The following is a 20,743-nucleotide window of genomic DNA, read 5'->3' on the forward strand; positions in this document are numbered from 1 at the left end:
CAGGAATATGCAACTAGTGTTGAGAACCAGTGGTACAGACAGAATCCTGTGGTAGGCAGAATAACGAGCCTCCAAAGATTCCCATACATAATCCCCAGAATCTATGATTTTAAGGTAATGGACCTTAAAATAGGAAGATTATCCTAGATTTTCATGAATTATCCTGGTAGGCCTAAACTAAGCCCTTCAAATAGAAGGGGGACATTGGCGAGTCCGTCAGAGCAGTGCAGCAGAAGGAAGGAAGCAGAAGATAATAGCAACAAAAAGGAGTTGATCCACTGCTGGTTATGCCGTGCAGGAGCTCATGTGCTAGGACCAGAAACCAGACTCTAGAATGACAAAGGTGTCCCTTAAGCTAACAGCCAGCAAGCAAATGTGCACCTCAGCTGTACATCCTCAAGGAACTGAATTTTGCCAACAACCCAAATGAGTCCAGAAGCATATCCTCTCCAGGACCTTCAGAAGAGAACACAGCTCTGCCAACACTTGATTTTGGCCTTGTGAGCCTTGAAATAGAGAAACTAGACAAACCCATAGGGCTTCTGACCCATAGAGCAGTGAGATACTAAATTTGTGGCAATTTGTCAGAGCTATGAGAAAAAAACTAACTAGAAATCCTTACCCTTATAAAATATTAATTTTCCCATTAAAACTAAGTGGTAATTTTCTGCTTGCCAACTGGCCAGTCCTTCCTCCTAACTTTAGAATGCAGATCCTTTTCAATTTATGATGGGGCTATGTCCTGATAAATCATAAATTGAAAATATTATAAGAGGCAAATCCATTTAATACATCTAACATACCAAACACCATAGTTTACTTTAAATATACTCAGAACACTTACATTAGCCTACAGTTGGGAAAAATCACATAACACAAATACTATTTTATAATTAAGTGTTGAATATCTCATGTAATGTATTGAGTGTGTGTGTTAGGCACTCAGTCATGTCCGATTCTTTGCAACCCCCTGGACTGTAGCCCGCCAGGCTTCTCTGTCCATGGTATTCTCCAAGCAGGAATACTGCAGTGGGTTACCATTTCCTTCTCCAGGGGACCTTCCCAACCCAGGGATTGAACCCAGGTCTCCTTCATTGCAAACAGATGCTTTACATCTGAGCTACTAGGGAAGCCCAATGTATTGAATACTATACTGAAAGTGAAAAACAGAAAGTTGTATGAGTACAGAATGGTTGTATCAGCTGTTCATCCTCATGATCTTGTGTATGACTGGGAACTTTGGCTCTTCGCCTTGTCCAGAATCACAAGAGAATATCATACCACATATTGCCAGCCTGGGGAAAGGTCACAATTCAAAAGAAAGTAGGGTTTCTACTGAATATGTATTGCTTTCACATTATCATAAAGTCAAACCTTGTTAAGTTGGAGACTGTCTGTATATTCATTAATACTGCAAGGCAATCACATTAGCTAACAGAATTTCTTTCTAGCTGCTCTTAAATTGCTGTATGATTTTGAGAAAATCAACTCAACTTTTTTCTGCATGATTTATCCAACTAGAGTAGAGAGTGGATCGCATCACCGACTCGATGGACATGAGTTTGAGCAAGCTCTGGAAGTGGTAATGGATGGGGAAGCCTGGCGTGCTGCAGTCCATGAGGTCGCAAAGAGCTGGACACAACTGAGCGATTGAACTGAACTGAACTTACCCAACTAGAGAATAAATACTCAACTTGATCTTTAGCTGCTTTTTTTCTCTTGCATCCTAGTTAGAAGAGGTATGCTGGAGTCAGAGAGCCATAACTACAAACTTAAGCTTATACAAACTTAAACTCACTAAAGTCTATTTCTTGTCCTCAAAGTGGGTGCACAAGTAGTGGTGTAATCAATGCTTCCTAGAATTTTTTATCATAACTCATCTTATCAGTGTGTTAAATTTCATGATAATGTAAAGAATTTGTCGTATAATAAATACTCCAAAAGCATTAGCTCTTGCTATTATCATTATTACTGAAAAAAGTGAAAATGTTGGTTGCTCAGTTGTGTCTGACTCTTTGCAACCCAATGAACTGTAGCCTGCCAGCCTCCTCTGTCCAAGGGATTCTCCAGGCAATAATATTGGAGTGGGTAGGCATGCCTTTCTCCAGGAGAACTTCCTGACCCATGTTATAACAATTTGTCACTACAACACTATTCTCAACTGAAGGAACCAAGAAAAGTCCAGCATATATATTTTAGTGACTTGGCCAAGGTCACATAGATACTTAGGGCTGACACCAATTTAAGAACTCAGAATCTCTGACCCTGTATCTGGGCCCTTTTGCCCTGGACGATCGTGACTCAGAGGACTGAGTCTTTTATTTGGATAATTAAGGATTAATAAGTGCAGGATACATTTCTATTTTGCTTTTTCAGTTATTTTACATAACCATCCATTCATTGCATTGCATTTTATTTTTATTCATAAAACACATTTTTCACACAATTTCTTCTTTTAATTCTTTTCCTTAGAAATGCTGTGACTTTTTTTAACATACATTATTTAGAAATATTGTGATTTTTTTTAAACTTACATTAGTAAATGGCTTGACAATTCAGACTTGCCATTCTGCTAAGGTAACAAAATAAAAAGAATATGTATTGTCTCACTCTTAAGCACTTTAAAATGCAACTTAGATGATGAAATGCCTCTAGAAATTCAGTTTGTCATCTTATTCTATTTATTGAGCAATTACATTCACTTAGTTGTATCGGGAGACAGAAGTGAACATAAGATTTGTGCTGTCAATGCAAATATTCATCAAGTTAGAGAGTAGTAATTTTATGCTGATTTTAGAGACTTAGTTCAGTGCTTATACAAACAGTCCATAAGAAAAATTCATGAGGTTCTAAAAAGGAATGCTTTCACAACATTTAAGACAGGAAGCCAAGGCTGGGCCTTAGGCAGTACACTGTCAGTCAATGAGTCAGAGCAAGTTACACACCTTCCAGGTGTCTCATTTGTAAAACAAAGGAGTACGATATGATAAATATTGAATAAAGGTTCAAAATTTATATCTTAAAAGATAGTTAATATAGGAAGAGTTTTGTTGCAAGTAACCCAAGTCCAAAATATTCTTGAATCAAAGTCATTCCTGACACTGTTTTTCCTGGCTCAGGAAGACTTTCCCCAGGTCTCCTACTACCAATTACCCAAAAAGAGTGAGTTTGAATCTAAGGCAGTTGAAAGTGGACCACTTGGCTAAATGCTTTTTCTTTTATTATATGAGAATTCAGGGAAACATATCTAGACCAAAAATAAATACAAAAGTCACATCTTGCTTTCACCTCTTTATATACTGCATCTTTTTGAGAGCCACTATTACTTTTGAAAGGCCATTTACAAAAAAAAAGTCTAGTTCTCTCTTCTGCACTGCACAAAATTGAAATTAGAAAAGCAAACATACTTCATAAGCCCTCTTGCCAGACTTCTCAGAATGGAACCTGATCAGTTCATCTAGGCCAAGCTAAACTTATTACCATCATCACTGGAATAGCCTTAATGCTTCTAATACTGGAAACCAACAATTTCTGAAATTTGGCTACATCGAGTTTTTAATCTCTTTTTTCACTTAACAGAAAATGACCTAGGTAAAAATTTAAAAATCATAGGGTGCCAGAAATTACAGCACATGTTAAGGAATGATTCAACAATATACTCAACAAGTTAATTAATGAGACAGTAAGAAAGATTATTACTTTTAATTCATCAAAATCTTGTGCATTACTTAGCATATAAAAGGACATCTAATATTTAAAAAGGCAATAAAAACTCTCATAGAAACCTCCAGAAAGTAGTTTTGAAGAGACAGACACAACTGAGTGTTTAACACTTACTTTAATAATAACTATTAAACTCCAAATGCTAAGAAAACATATATTGTAAATATTGTCCCATTGACTAACGATACAGTTTTCCTTTTTCCAGAGAGTGACTGAAATAAAGCAACACCCAACTGATATTTATAATTATCATGATCGAGGAACACTGTGTGATCTCAGTTACAAGCAGAGGCAGTAGTTATGCTGGCCACAAATATGAGTTAAAACTTTGTGATTTTAAAACCCAACTCAGCCTCACACTTGCAAGTTAAACAACTTCAATAAGAATTGTTTTCTCATTTGCAAAATAGTTTTAAACCAGAAAACTATTGTGAAAATAAAATGAGATAATATACGTAAACATTTTACAACTCAATAAGTGTTAGCTGTTTTTATTATTATTACATTAAAATTTTTGAAATACAAATAAGTTTAAGTTATTTTGTTTAAGCTATTATAAGTTTAAGTTATTTGCCACAATTTTAATAGCATTATAGGTGAAAATTAATCTTATATTTCAAGATGATTGTCATAAGCATCTTGACTCTTTATATTATGCAGAAATGTTTCTATTCTGTCATTTAAGTCAGTTATGAAAATATCAAGTTAAATGAATGATGACAAGTCTATTCCCAGATATGTCTTAGTAAATAACTGCATATTTCCTAATACTGCTGTAGCTAATTGTCTGTACAGACTATAATCAGTCACATTGTAAAGAATATGACAAGTTAATCCAATTAAAAACAAGATATAAAACCTCTCAAATCTGACTTTAATTTTATGTTAACTGTAACAGCTTTTACTAACAATGGATTGGAACCAAAAAGAAAAACATTGACTCTATGCTTATTTGCTTATCTAATGAACATTCCAGGTTGAATAGCTGAATAACCATTAACGAAAGATAATATTGTGATTAAATTTTGGACTTCATTTTACACTCTGAAGTACTTACTCACAGGAATTATTTTCCCATTGTGAGTATAATTAGCCATTTCCGATGATTTTGGTCACCTTCTTTTTATTTGAAAGAGGCAAGTGGCCAAATATCAGCCCAATTAGTAAAAGGTGGGAGGGAACCTAAAAAAATGCTTTGTACTTGATGGGACACTTGCTCCAGGAGATTTAATATGGAAAGAATTGCTTGTCCAAGAGCATAGAAACGAAACACATCTTTCCAGCTCTTTGGATTATAAGCTTTATACCTACTTTTCCACAAAGTCAGGAGTCAAGTTCTATGCAAAAACATGTTTTCTTCCTCAGACAATAAAATAAAAAAATATGTAATTCTACTGAAATTTTAATTTAAATTAATATAGTAGTCCATAATAAACATTATGGTATTTTTGTTTTTTTGACGTTTTCCATTTCTCTCAAATCAAACATGCATGCAGCATTTACTAGCATGTAGGAAGCATAGAAACTCTACTGATATGGTCAGTCCAGCACATTTTCTTTTTTTTCCCTGATAAAATGACCCTCTATTTCCGCTGGAAAATCTATTCATTCTGGTTGAAGTGAGGCTGCCCTGCTGAGGTGGGAAGTGATTGAAAAGAGGTCAGATTAACACAATCCTCTGATTTAGGTTGATTTAGGCATGGAAATGTGATCTAAGCTATACCACCAAAATTCTCCCCGGGACATTTATTTTAGTGTTATCTGGGAAGATTTTCTGTTGGAGTTGCAAAGCAAATAGTACATTGTTATTGGGTTGTCCTCACACATCCTTCTTGGCGAAGGAAATTCCTCCAGTACTCTTGCCAGGGAAATCCCATGGGCAGAGGAGCCTGGCAGGCTACAGTCTGTGGGATCACAAAGAATCGGACCTGACTGAGTATGCATGCATGCACTCATATATCCTTTCTATCATATGGAGAAAACCTGTTTTAAAAGTGAAGCCAAGCAGAGATAGTCAGCTGAGAACTGCAGATTGGTAGAGAATCCCATGACATTTTCATTTTCTTATAGGAGTGAAAAACTGATAATTTATATACAAAAATGCAAATTTTTTATCCCATTTGTGGCATGTTTTATGTGTTATTATAAGCTATAACAAAAAAGAAACAGCATACAAGAGAATTAGCAAGAAAAAAAGAAAAATTATTGAACATGCATTGGAGAAGGCAATGGCAACCCACTCGTGTTCTTGCCTGGAGAATCCCAGGGACTGGGGAGCCTGGTGGGCTTCCGTCTATGGGGTTGCACAGAGTCGGACACGACTGAAGTGACTTAGCATAGCATAGCATAGTTCATTCCTGGAAATAAACCCTGGTTAAAATTCTTTTATCACAAATATATCCTTTTTATAAAGTTATTAATAGGTTAAAAAATGTGAAAGGAGAAAGGAAAGAAGGAAGGAAAGAGAGGAAATAAGAAAGGGGAAGCAAATAAGGAAGGAAAGAGAAAAATCAATGTGTGTGTGTCCAAGGTAAATACATGCTTTACTTAAATTAAATTTATTTTTTCATTACTTTTCTAAAATATCAAACAGAATGTTTATAATACTGAAATTTGTACCATTACAAATTTCTTTTTCTCACAACCATTAAACATAACTCCGTCTTAATATTTTTAGTATACTCATTCATTCATTCAAACATTTATTTAAATATAAAATTTCTTTGTTTGAAATATTTATTTTAAAACCTATGCCAAGTACTAGAGATCCAGAAATGCTTTCATTTTTTTATCTTGAGGTAGTAAAAAATTTTATAGGGGAAAAAGATATACAAATGTTGTTAATAAAGTGTGCGTGCATGCTCAGTGACAGTCCTGTCAGTTTCTTTGCAACTCCATGGACGATAGCCTGCCAGTCTCCTCTGTTCATGCAATCTTCCAGGCAAGAATACTGGAATGGGTTGCCTTTTCCTACTCCAGGGGATCTTCCCAACCCAGGGATCGAACCCATGTCTCCTGTATCTCCTTCATTAACAGATGGATTCTTTACTACTGCACCACCTGGGAAGCCCAATAAAGTGTACAGTCAATAAATATTTTTTTTAGTGTTAGATCAGAGAATGGTGCATTTTACTTGGGAGAAGTGTGTGTGTCTGTGCACGTACATGCATGTGCTGAGGGATAAACATACACAATATAACACTTAAGTAGAGTTTCAGTAAGTCTGTAATTTGGTGGACTTCCCTGGTGGCCCAGGGGTTAAGACTCTTTCCTTTCACTGGAGGGAGCATGGATTCCATCCCTGCTTAAAGAACTAAGATCCTGCATGCTGCGTGGTGTGGCCAGATATTTATTTTTCTTTTAATTCAGTAATTTGAAAGTGTCAGGTACTAAATGGATGCAAGGATATAAGAGGTAAGACCTTCTTGAAAGACAGGGATGCAGATTAAAGATGGTATCTTCTGTCGTGTTGAAGAGTTTTGATTTAATGCTGTAAGCTAGAGATTTTCATCTCTGTGCCCACTCTAATTGCTGGTGATGGCAGCGAGCACTTGTGCCCTGAGCAGTGACTGGGTTGAGTCTTGACTCAGTAAGCTTCCCTGAGGCATCGGTGATGTCTGCCATGGGCATCATCCTGAGAAGTTGTGACATGTTTTCTAAAAATTTTCTAACCCAGCTACAAAAAAATAATGATAATTGTAGAAGAATTAAGCAGTAGAACACTATGTCAAGATTTTCCTTTTACAAAGCAGGAGGATTAATTTAAAGATGGTGAAAAGGGCAGTTGTACAGAAAGAGACAAATTAGAATACTGCAGTGACTCTAAGGAAATGAGGCAAGAAAATAATCATGGAGGCTGGAACTAGGATTGATAATGATGGGCATGGATAGGAATATTTAAAAGTCAGGGATCTTAAAAGATTTAATCTATGAAGATATGAGAATTCAGCTGAGTGTAATTAATGAAGTCCCCAATTGAAGTCCTTAAAGGAAGTCCCTCTATTCTGATATGAGTCTCTGGCTTCCAATAAGGAATATAGGGAATACAACAGAGGAAATAGATGGTGGGAAAATATATGAGTATAGATGAGATATTTTGACGAAGAAAGTGCCTGAGTATTTGCCTACTTAATTCTGAAAATTAGTATGAAGGGCCTTGAAATAAAATGTTCACACTCATCATCATATAATGGAACAACTGCTGCTGCTGCTGCTGCTGCTAAGTCGCTTCAGTTGTGTCCAACTCTGTGTGACCCCATGGACGGCAGCCCACCAGGCTCTTCTGTCCCTGGGATTCTCCAGGCAAGAATACTGGGGTGGGTTGCCATTTCCTTCTCCAATGCATGCATGCATGCTAAGTCGCTTCAGTCATTCCAACTCTGTGCAGCCCTATGACTGAAGCCTACCAGGCTCCTCCATCCACAGGATTTTCTAGGCAAGAATACTGGAGTGGGTTGCCATTTCCTTCTCCCAACAGAACAGCAAAAGGTGCCATTTTGTCCAGAAAAGCTGTCTATAATCGGAAGAGAATAGACAGTGTACTCTAAGAGATATGTATGGAATTGAATTAGAGCACATTTCAAACACTAGTGGAATTTTAGACAGTCCTTCCTTCAAAAGGAAAACTGTGTGTTAATAGTATAGGTAGAGCATTCTATGGACTAGGAACTAGAAACACAAAGGTTCTAAAAGAGCAAGGCTTGTGTGAGTAGGGTAGAGGTCCCGGCCTGCAGGAACTTGAGCTTCATTAGGGAATCAGTTGAGGGAAACCTGGATATGTGACTTGAGACATTTCCTAGGCACCCTGTCCCATGATGCTCTCTACTACTGCTGTAATGTTGCACATACCAAACAACTTATTTTTAATTATTTAGTCCTGTGACTAAATCTGGGTTATAATTTAAAAATAGATTTTCCAGTGCAAGAGAAGTTGCACAGGAAGAAGCTCCTTGCTGAATTAAACCATGCTTAAGTGAGAACGGCTGCTTAAGAACAACACGTTCCCTGTGAAAAAATGATGGCAAGTCCCTTTCAGCTAGTCTAACCTTTACAGAGTGCTATTATCAACTCAATTGTATGTTTTTTCCTGTTTCACAAACATGTTCCCAAAAGACTTTTAAAATAGCTTTCTTTCCTGCTAAATTGTCGTGCCAAGCACTTTTTCTGAATCTTAGCCTTAACTGGACCAGGATGTGTTAAAGAAAGAAAAAAAAAAATGCCCTGTCACGCTTGACATGCTGTAATAGGTCTTAACAACATTAGTAAAGCATTTTTCTAACCTGACTATCCCTCCTCTCACTGAATCTTAAGACAGTGCATCTTCATGAAACTGCAAAATACCCTGAAGAAACAACAGAAGAGACAATTTACCAAAACAAGTCATCATTTTAAATCAAGTGAAAAATCTGTCCACTGAAGTAGGAATTTTTTCCAAATAAGAGAAAAAAATCACTAGGGAAAATAAATGTTTGTTTTGTAAAGTTAAAATAATCTGAAGAAAATAAATTAATCATATGAAATGGTTCTTTAGGTACCCATGTTGATCTTTTTTTTTTTTTTTTTTTTTGGAGGAAAAGAAAAGAATCATAATATCCTGAAATCTGTCTTGGTCACTTCAAAACAAATCCCATGCATTGCTGAGGCACGTCTGTCAAACTGCAACTCAGGTTGTTCTGCTATGTGTGTCTGTCTTTCCAGAGAAAAGTGTTTCCGCAGCAAAAGTCTTTGTGAACAGTAATAAAAATAGCAATCTCAGAAAAGGAAAAAAAAAAAAAAACAACAACAATAAGGAGGCGGAGAAGAGAACTAGGAGGAAGAGAAGAAGGAATAAGAGGAAAGTAAATAAAAGATAAACATAGCTTGAAGGGCCACTTTGTTGGAGGTTATGTCTAGAAAACTCACATGCAGCTTTCTGGGACATGATTCAATGCATCTATCGGAATATTATGTTGCTTTTGGCAGCAGATAACAACTTTTTAAAACTAACAGTGGGGGGCTTGGGGGAAAAAAAGACAGGAAAATGGTAAAAAGCAAATGAAGGGCAGAGCACAGGTTTTTGCATCAATGGGCTCTGATTTGAGATAATAGCTGTGTTATTTACAAACTGGAAATGCAGGCAGAAACTAAATCTGCAGCCTTTACCTGGGTTTCTGTAGTTCTCAGATGAGCATAACATTTCTATCTTAAGTATACTTGTGATGGTTAAATGTAATAACCCACATAATCAACTATTGCTATCTGGGAAGCGAGAAGTACTATGAAAGTAGTGGTCTCTCTTCTCCCCTGCAGCAGAAGAGAATGCCAAGGTTTGCTTTAATTGATCCCAATGACAAGACTTGCAAATGGGTTAAAATTATATGTGAATATTTAACAATGCCACTTTTCTCCACTTTCTGGAAAGGAGGAGATTATTGGCCATCAAAGTCATGGGATTTAACACGGTCAAAAGGAAGTGACAATGAATACTATATCCAAAATCACTTATGTCTTTTTATGAAAACTACTACTTTGCTCTCTACATAACACTGCTAACTCTTGCTCTGTTAGGAGGTGCCATTTCATGTATATATACACATATACTGTTGTTTTTGTTTAGTTGCTAAGTCGTGTCCGACTCTTCGTGACCTCACAGACTGTAGCCCACCAGTCTCCTCTTTTCCTGAGATTTGTCAAGCTAGAAGACTGGAGTGAGGTGCCGATTCCTCTTCCAGGGGATCTTCCCGACCCAGGGATCAAACTTAAGTCTTCTGAATTGCAGGTATAATCTTCACCACTGAGCCCCCAACGAAGCACCCTATTTTAGGGGGCTTTGGGGGGCTTCCAGGATCTTCCCTGACAGCTCAGCAGTAAAGAATCCACCTGCTAATGCAGGAGCCACAGGAGATGCTGATTTGATCCCTGGGTCAGGAAGATCCCATGGAGGAGGGCATAGCGTGGCAACCTGCTCCAGTATTCTTGCCTGGAGAATCCCATGGACAGAAGAGACTGGTGGCCTATGGTCCATAGGGTCGCAAAGAGTTGGCCATGACTGAAGCGACAGCATGCATGTATGCATGCTTATATGAAAATATGTGTATGACAATATACACTGGGGCTTTTTTCTGAAAAAACTAATAAACACCAGCACTCAAGTCTCCTCTTTAGATTCCCAGGACAATATTATTAAGGAGGTAAAATCTTTTTTACTTTGTCACAAATACATACCCTATGAAGATTTCTGCATCTGCATTATCAATTGTTGTTTTTGATTTTCTTAATTTTTTGATTTAAAAAAAAGGAAAATTGAAGGTCTCAGATATATTATCTGGAAATATCAGGGAGTTATTAGGTGGAGACAGAATGGTGCAAAGATATAACATGTAAATAGTGGAAGAAGAAAAAAATGCAGCAGTTCTTCACTAAGTTTATTGTGTGGCCAAAAACAAATAAAATTTAATACAGACATATAAACACAAAATAATAATTCATTATTTATTAATTGAATCAACTATTTTTGTTTTATAATATAATGTTCCCTTTTAATATAAAATAGTATCAATATAGGGCTGTAAGTAGCTGGACTTCATCATTTCCTTCTTATTGTCAAAACTTAATTCTGGACCACCTCAGGACCATCCCCAGCCAAAATAGAAAAATAAAAGAAAAGAAAAATGTTGATATGTTTATGTGTGGCAAAGAAACAATAAATGCAATAATTTTTCATCTAAAACACTTTTAAGCTAAAAAATAACTTGTTGTTCTGTAAAACTGCATATATTTGGATTTAACTCTGAATATTTTATGAAAATTACATGTAATTGTTTGATTTAGCTCAGTATTTCATGAGAATTATATTACTTAAAAACTGGAAATGAATTCATTTACTAATGAAGATGTTTAGAATATTCCATTCACAATTCAACTGAATTTTTCTGTTAAATATCTTTACTGTGAAGAAAACCTTATGGGGATTCCACCTCTGTATAACGGTGGGTACTATTGATAAGAAAAAGGAGGAGGAAAAAAAGAGAAAGTATTGGGGAACCTAATGAGGTTCATGACATTGTACACGAGACAGGGATCAAGACCATCCCTATGGAAAAGAAATGCAAAAAACAAAATGGCTGTCTGGGGAGGCCTTACAAATAGCTGTGAAAAGAAGAGAAGCAGAAAGCAAAGGAGAAAAGGAAAGATACAAGCATCTGAATGCAGGGTTCCAAAGAATAGCAAGAAGAGATAAGAAAGCCTTCTTCAGCGATCAATGCAAAGAAACAGAGGAAAACAACAGAATGGGAAAGACTAGAGATCTCTTCAAGAAAATTAGAGATACCAAGGGAACATTTCATGCAAAGATGGGCTCGATAAAGGACAGAAATGGTATGGACCTAACTGAAGCAGAAGATACTAAGAAGAGGTGGCAAGAATACACAGAAGAACTGTACAAAAAATATTTTCATGACTCAGATAATCATGATGGTGTGATCACTCATCTAGAGCCAGACATCCTGGAATGTGAAGTCAAGTGGGCCTTGGAAAGCATCGCTACGAACAAAGCTAGTGGAGGTGATGGAATTCCAGTTGAGCTATTTCAAATCCTAAAAGATGATGCTGTGAAAGCGCTGCACTCAATATGCCAGCACATTTGGAAAACTCAGCAGTGGCCACAGGACTGGAAAAGGTCAATTTTCATTCCAATTCCAAAGAAAGGCAATGCCAAAGAATGCTCAAACTACTGCACAATTGCACTCATCTCACATGCTAGTAAAGTAGTGCTCAAAATTCTCCAAGCCAGGCTTCAGCAATATGTGAACCGTGAACTTCCTGATGTTCAAGCCGGTTTTAGCAAAGGCAGAGGAACCAGAGATCAAATTGCCAACATCCTCTGGATCATGGAAAAAGCAAGAGAGTTCCAGAAAAACATCTATTTCTGCTTAATTGACTATGCCAAAGCCTCTGACTGTGTGGATCACAATAAACTGTGGAAAATTCTGAGAGAGATGGGAATACCAGACCACTTGACCTGCCTCTTGAGAAATCTGTATGCAGATCAGGAAGCAACAGTTAGAACTGGACATGGAACAACAACAGACTGGTTCCAAATAGGAAAAGGAGTACATCAAGGCTGTATATTGTCACCCTGCTTATTTAACTTCTATGCAGAGTACATCATGAGAAATGCTGGACTGGAAGAAACACAAGCTGGAATCAAGATTGCCGGGAGAAATATAAATAACCTCAGATATGCAGAAGACAACACCCTTATGGCAGAAAGTGAAGAGGAACTAAAAGCCTCTTGAAGAAAGTGAAAGTGGAGAGTGAAAAAGTTGGCTTAAAGCTCAACATTCAGAAAACGAAGATCATGGCATCTGGTCTCATCACTTCATGGGAAATAGATGGGGAAACAGTGGAAACAGTGTCAGACTTTATTTTCTGGGCTGCAAATTCACTGCAGATGGTGACTGCAGCCATGAAATTAAAAGACGCTTACTCCTTGGAAGAAAAGTTATGACCAACCTAGATAGCGTATTCAAAAGCAGAGACATCACTTTGCTGACTAAGGTCCGTCTAGACAAGGCTATAGTTTTTCCTGTGGTCATGTATGGATGTGAGAGTTGGACTGTGAAGAAGGCTGAGTGCTGAAGAATTGATGCGTTTGAACTGTGGTGTTGGAGAAGACCCTTGAGAGTCCCTTGGACTGCAAGGAGATCCAACCAGTACATTCTGAAGGAGATCAGCCCTGGGATTTCTTTGGAAGGAATGACGCTAAAGCTGAAACTCCAGTACTTTGGCCACCTGATGCGAAGAGTTGACTCATTGGAAAAGACTCTGATGCTGGGAGGGATTGGGGGCAGGAGAAGAAGGGGATGACCGAAGATGAGATGGCTGGATGGCATCACTAACTCGATGGATGTGAGTCTGAGTGCACTGCGGGGAGATGGTGATGGACAGGGAGGCCTGGCGTGCTGCGATTCATGGGGTCGCAAAGAGTCGGACATGACTGAGCGACTGAACTGAACTGAACATTATTAGTTAGTCTGCTTGTTTGTGTGTATCCATGGTCTCTTAAAGTAATCATTGCTTAGTGGAGCTGGAGGAATAAACATTCCTGACTTCAAATTATACTACAAAGCTATAGTCATCAAGACAGTACAGTACTGGCACAAGACAGAAATATAGACAAGTGGAACAAGATAAAAAGCCCAGAGATAAATCCAAGCACCTAAGGGCACCTTATGTTTGACATAAGAGGCAAGAATATACAATGGAGAAAAGACAGCCTCTTCAATAAGTGGTGCTGGTAAAATTGGACAGCTACACATAAAAGAATGAAATTAGAGCACTTTCATCATACACAAAATAAACTGGATTAAAGACATAAATGTAAGGCCAGAAACCGTAAAGCTCTTAGAGGAAACTTAGGCAGTACATTCTTTGACATAATTTGCAGCAAGGTCTCTATGACCCACCTCCTAGGGCAACGGAAATAAAAACAAAAATAAACAAATGGGACCTAATTAAACTTAAAAGCTTTTGCAAAGCAAAAGAAAAAATAAACAAAATGAAAAGAAAACCCTCAGAATGGGAGAAAATAATTCCAAATGAAGCAACTGACAAAGATTAGTCTCTAAAACATAAAAGCAGCTTATACAGCTCAATATCAGAAAAACAAACAGCTCAATCAAAAAAAAAAAAAAAATGGGCAGAAGGCCTAAACAGGCATTTCTTCAAAGAAGACATATAGATGGCCAATAAATACATGAAAAGATGCTCAAAATCACTATTAGAGAAAAAAAAAAAAAAAGCCCACAATGAGGTATCGCCTCACACCAGTCAGAGGGCCATCATCAAAAAAACTTCCAAACAATAAATGCTGGAGAGGATGTGGAGAAATGGAAATTCTCCTGCACTGTTGGTAGGAATGTAAATGGATACAGCCATTATGGAGAACACTATGGAGATTCCTTAACAGAAAAAGCTAAGAATAAATCTACCATGTGCTGTAGTCATTCAGTGTGTCTGACTCTTTGCGATCCCATGGACCATAGGCTGCCAAGCCCCTCTGTCTATGGTAATTCTCCAGGCAAGAAGACGAGTGAGTTTCTATGCCCTCCTCCAGGTATCAAACTTAGGTCTCCCTCATTGCAGGAGGATTTTTTTACCATCTGAGCCACCAGGGAAGCCCAACCATATGACCCTGCAATCCCACTACTGGGCATATACCTTGAGAAAACCACAATTCTAAAAGACCCATGTATCCAATGTTTATTGCAGCACTATATAAAATAGCCAGGACATGGAAGCAACCTATATGTCCACGGACAGATGAATAGATAAAGAAGATGTGGTACATATATACAATGGAATATTACTCTACCATAAAAAGGAACACATTTGAGTCAATTGTAGTGAAGTGGATGAACCTAGAGCCTATTATACAGAGTGAAGTAAGTCAGAGAAAAACAAATACCGTATATCAACACACACATATAGAGTCTAGAAAAACTATACTGATGAACCTATTTACAGGGAAGGAATGGAATCGCAGATGTAGAGAATGAATTTGCAGAGACTGCAGGGGAGGGATAGGGTGGGACGAATGGAGCAAGTAGCATTGACATATATAAACCATCATGTGGAAGTTGCTATTTAACACAGGGAGCCCAGCCTGGTGCTCCATGATGAACTAGTAGGGTGGGGTGGGGTGGGGGGAGGGGAAGAAAGAGAGGATCTAGCCGTAATTATGACTGATTCATGACTGAACAGCAACAATGGCTGATTCATGTTGTTGTATGGCAGAAACCAACACAACATGGTAAAGCAATTTTCCTCCAGTTAAAAGATAATCTTTTTTCAAAAAAGAAATCATTGCTTATCCTGTGTTTGGTACTTAAAATAAGCAACTAATAACTTTTGAAAAAAGATGTGGTTTGGTCCGTGTGTGTGTGTGTATATGTGTGTTTTTACATAGAGAGAAAGAAGGAGAGGAAGAGGGAGAGAGACAGAGAGGGAGCAAGCCAAAACTGGAAGACAGAAGGACAGGATTTCCATTTTATTTCTGACACAAGGAAGGGGTGATGGAATTCACATCATTAAATACACTCACTAACTAACCAACTGGAAAATCTTTTAGTCAGCGGATATAAGAAAAACAGAATTCTGGGAAAAAAAAACCAAACACCTGTTTTGTGCAAGAATGCTAATGATGTTTTATGAAGGATCTAATTACTGTGTTTTCAGGGCTTGACTTTGGCTCTCTCATGCTGAAGAAACCCTCTCTGAACTCCTTGTGTCCCTCATGTTCCCACCCTGGAGAGGTCACACCCTCTTAGAGCACACTATCACATTAGACTTAATTCAATCTGTCTTCTTACTTTCTCCCACCAAATGTGAGTGCTATTTGAGGGCCCTGCTTTACTAACCTTTGGGTCCCCAGGACGTTGCCTGGTGTGTAATAATCTTTACCATTTTTCAAATGAATAAAGAAATGAAATAAATATGCATCACAAATATGTCTAATTATAAACATCTTTTTAATGATCTATAAAGTATGATCATAGCAAAATTCAAGTGTATATAGGAAGAGTATAAGACTAGTTAAAACAGTTTGTCTTATTCATTTGTCAAATAAACAAAAGTACTTCAACTAGTCCAAAAATGTTTTATCTCATACTGTTAAAGAAACTTTTAAAAAATTAGTGTGTGATAATATGGTAATCAAAGCGGGCAAGTGGTGAACATTTTCAAATGAACTATTTCTTTTATTTCTAAAATAGTGCATATTCAAAAGGCTAGTAGTATACTTTTGCCTATTAATCCTAGAAATGTGTGCTGACTTTTATATGCTGAGTCAAAAATCTAAATTTAAAAGTAAAAGAATGAGAAATCATTGGGCATAAAATAAAGGCTCAGATACATACAATGAGATATAAATATATGCTCAGTTCAGTTCAGTCACGTCTAACACTTTGTGACACCAGGCCTCCCTGTCCATCACCAGCTCCCCGAGTTTACTCAAACTCATGTCCATTGAGTCAATGATGCCATGCAACCATCTCATCCTCTGTCATCCCCTTCTCCTCTCACCTTCAATCTTTCCCAGCATCAGGGTCTTTTCAAACCAGTTAGCTCTTCACATGAGGTGGCCAAAGTATTGGAGTTTCAGCTTTAGCATCAGTCCTTCCAATGAACATCCAGGGCTGATCTCCTTTAGGATGGATCTGCTTGCAGTCCAAGGGACTCTCAAGAGTCTTCTCCAACACCACAGTTCAAAAGCATCAGTTCTTCGGCGCTCAGCTTTTTTTATAATCCAACTCTCACACCCATACATGACTACTGGAGAATGGCATTGAAACATGTATAATATCATGTAAGAATCGAATTGCCAGTCTATGTCCAATGCAGGATATGGCACGCTTGGGGCTGGTACGCGGGGATGACCCAGAGAGATGTTGTGGGGAGGGGGGTGGGAGGGGGGTTCATGTTTGGGAACGCATGTCCACCCGTGGTGGATTCATGTCAATGTATGGCAAAACCAATACAGAATTATAAAGTAAAATAAAAAATAAATTTAAAAAAAAAAGAAAAAGAAAAAGAAAAAAAAAACATAGTCTTGACTAGATAGAGCTTTGTTGGCAAAGTAATGTCTCTGCTTTTTAATATGCTGTCTAGGTTGGTCATAACTTTCCTTCCAAGGAGTAAGTGTCTTTTAATTTCTTGGCTACAGTCACCAGCTGCAATGATTTTGGAGCCTCCAAAAAATAAATTCAGCCAAGTTTCCACTGTTTCCCCATCTATTTGCCATGGAGAGATTGGATCGATGCCATGATCTTCGTTTTCTGAATGTTGAGCTTTAAGCCAACTTTTTCACTCTTCTCTTTCACTTTCCTCAAGAGGCTCTTTAGTTCTTCTTCACTTTCTGCCATAAGGGTGGTATTATCTGCATATCTGAGGTTATTGATATTTCTCCCAGCAATCTTGATTCCAGCTTGTGCTGCCTCCAGCCCAGCATTTCTCATGATGTACTCTGCATATAAGTTAAATAAACAGGGTGACAGTATACAGCCTTGATGGACTCCTTTTCCTTTTTGGAACCAGTCTGTTGTTTCATGTCCAGTTCTAACTGTTGCTTCCTGATCTGCATACAGATTTCTCAAGAGGCAGGTCAGGTGGTCTGGTATTCCCATCTTTCAGAATTTTCCACAGTTTATTGTGATCCACACATCAAAGGTTTTGGCATAGTCAATAAAGCAGAAATAGATGTGTTTCTGGGACTCTCTTGCTTTTTCGATGATCCAGCGGATGTTGGCAATTTGATCTCTGGTTCCTCTGCCTTTTCTAAATCCAGCTTGAACATTTGGAAGTTCATGGTTCATGTATTGCTGAAGCCTGGCTTGGAGAATTTTGAGCATTACTTTACTAGCGTGTGAGATGAGTGCAATTGTGCAGGAGTTTGAGCATATATGCTACTTCATGTTAAAGTTTTCTTTAGCATTAAGCATATGTTTAGGTAAAATATTGCATTTAAAGCATTTCAATAGCTTTGAGTCGAGTGCTGAATAAATGCAGGGTTTTAATTTTGGTCAACCTGGGGATCACAGAGGAAAAGGAGCCTACAGATGTGACCTAAAACTTCATGTGGACAGTGCAATAGGATTACTAGGATTTTCACCTCTACATGTTCTCTTGGTTTCTGTCATTATACAAGCTCTATATATTTTGAACAAAATCATTCATCTTTGGTAGTCTCAATTTTTTTCTTTTTAATCTGTAAAGTAAGAATATTAGACTAGATTTTTAAGATACTTTTTGTTTAATTCTGTTTTTCTGAGGGGCAATGCTATAGTTTTTATATCTCAGTAATGCTGTATTACTGCAAATCCATTAAGTATGGAAAGCTAAACTAAATGAAATTTTCCTCACTAGGTTTTTATAAACATACAACAAAATATTACAATTTGCAAAATAATGCAATTTTGAGATTTGATACCATCTTGATATATATATATACATCTATATATGTGTGTATATATATATATACACACCCTTAGAAAACTTAATTTTAGATTTTGATTTAGCTGTAAAAATCTATAGTGAGTAGATTTTCAAAAACTCACTAAAAAACTTCAGTCAATTTTTTTTCTCTTCCCAATGCCTTAATAAATAAGGCAACACTTTTAAGAAGCATGACAGTATACATGAAAGTTTATTTAAAACAATTAAGAAATAGACAGTCTAGGAATAAAACTCAAAGATTTCCATGTGATATCCATAAAATTACATTACATACTATATATCTTTCTTTTTAAAAGGTAGGATGATATGGAAACCTAAACACCTACTAAATGCAGTAAATCAATGAATTCACTATAATCCTGCACTGGAGTCTCCATTCTCTACAAATGAAAATTTTAAACCTCCTTTCTGCAGGTTTTTTTTTTTCCTTTTGTGATAATCCAGAACAGATTTTCAATTTTATTGTAATTCGTATACAAATCCTCCCATCTCAGAAAAGCTACCAAGAATATTATAGTAAAATAATAATAATAATAATCTAATCACTGTAGAGTTGAGCGAAATGATTATACTATTCCAGTGACAGCTAAACAAGAGTGTGATCAAGAAAAAAATAAGATTTACAAATGTAGATTTTTCTTTAAAATTTTTACTCTATTCTCTCTTCCTTCATGCTCTGCGTAGTTCATAATTAAACAACACTTTATGGAAATATAAAACTTGCTTTTTCCTAAAAATTAAGTAGCAATTGCTGTTTCAAGAAAGCACAAACAAATTAATTCAGAACACAAGAAGTGTTTACCATTCCTCTTGGTTAGAGGTCTAAAGTCTTTTCCTCTCTTCCCTTTTTGTCTTCTCCCAGTTTTCTCCCAGGACTGTAGCAACACAGTGAGCTCTTTGTAAAGGGAAGTTTTACAGGCGAATGCTTTTAATTGACTCTGTTTATCAAATAATGATGGATAATAGCCTTGATCTCTGGGAAAATGTTTACAACACTGAAGTCCTCCCCCCCCGCCCCCTCCGCTTCTCCTCCATTGGATCAGCTTTTCAAACTTATTTGTTTTGATTTAGGAAAAAACCTTAGTAGTGTCAGGATTTACCTCAGGAACAAAAAAGGAGATATTGTGATCTAAGCATCTGTCAGAGACAGAATGAGAGAGAGAGAGAATATTTCAAATAAAGGAACGAACAAGTGCAAAACATTTTTTTAAAGACGGAGAGAAAAGCAAGAATATCAAATAGGCACAGTCATAACCCCTCAGAATTTTGACTTTTAAATAGATTTTGAAATTTAAAGAAGTTTGGCCCTGGAGTACAAAATGAAGCAGGGCAAAGGCTAATATTGTTTTCCCAAAAGAACGCACTGGTCATAGCAAACACCCTCTTCTAACAGCAAAGAGAAGACTCTACACATGGACATCACCAGATGGTAAATGACAAAATCAGATTGATTATATTCTTTGCAGCCAAAGATGGAAAAGCTCTATACAGTCAGCAAACACAAGACAGGAGCTGCCTGTGGCACAGATCATTAACTCTTTATTGCCAAATTCAGACTTAAATTGAAGAAAGTAGGGAAAAACACTAGACCATTCAGGTATGACCTAAATCAAATCCATTATGATTATACACTGGAAGTGACAAATAAATTCTAGGGATTATATATGATAGAGTGCCTGAAGACTAAGGATGGAGGTTCTGGCCCTGCACAAGAGGCAGGGATGAAGACCATCCCCAAGAAAAAGAAATGCAAAAAGGCAAAATGGTTGCCTGAGGAGGACTTAAATAGCTGTGGAAAGAAGAGAAGCAAAGGTGAAAAGGGGAGATATTCTCATTTGAATGCAGAGTTCCAAAGAATAGCAAATAAGAGATAAGAAAGTCTTCCTCAGTGATCAACGCAAAGAAATAGAGGAAAACAATAGAATGAGAAAGAATAGAAATCTCTTCAAGAAAAGTAGAGATACCAAGGGAACATTTCATGCAAAGATGGGCACAATAAAGGACAGAAATGGTATGGATCTAACAGAAG

The 20,743-nt window shown here is 37.2% G+C and overlaps 1 protein-coding gene across 5 annotated transcripts in view; it reads right to left on the minus strand.

Moving 5' to 3' along the window:
* CALCRL (calcitonin receptor like receptor) overlaps nucleotides 1–20,743 on the minus strand; it is a 133,574-nt gene that overhangs the window by 59,701 nt on the left and 53,130 nt on the right. The window contains exon 1 of one of the 5 annotated variants that reach the window (XM_040227773.1): nucleotides 1,671–5,909. The exons of the other annotated variants lie outside the window; for them this stretch is intronic. The gene's annotated coding sequence lies outside the window, so the exon portion shown is untranslated. Of the gene's footprint in view, nucleotides 1–1,670; nucleotides 5,910–20,743 lie in introns of those variants that run through there. 5 annotated transcript variants of the gene reach the window in all.

The sequence above is a fragment of the Oryx dammah genome, unplaced genomic scaffold (genome assembly GCF_014754425.2).
Source record: "Oryx dammah isolate SB20612 unplaced genomic scaffold, SCBI_Odam_1.1 HiC_scaffold_27, whole genome shotgun sequence".
NCBI lineage: Eukaryota > Metazoa > Chordata > Mammalia > Artiodactyla > Bovidae > Oryx > Oryx dammah.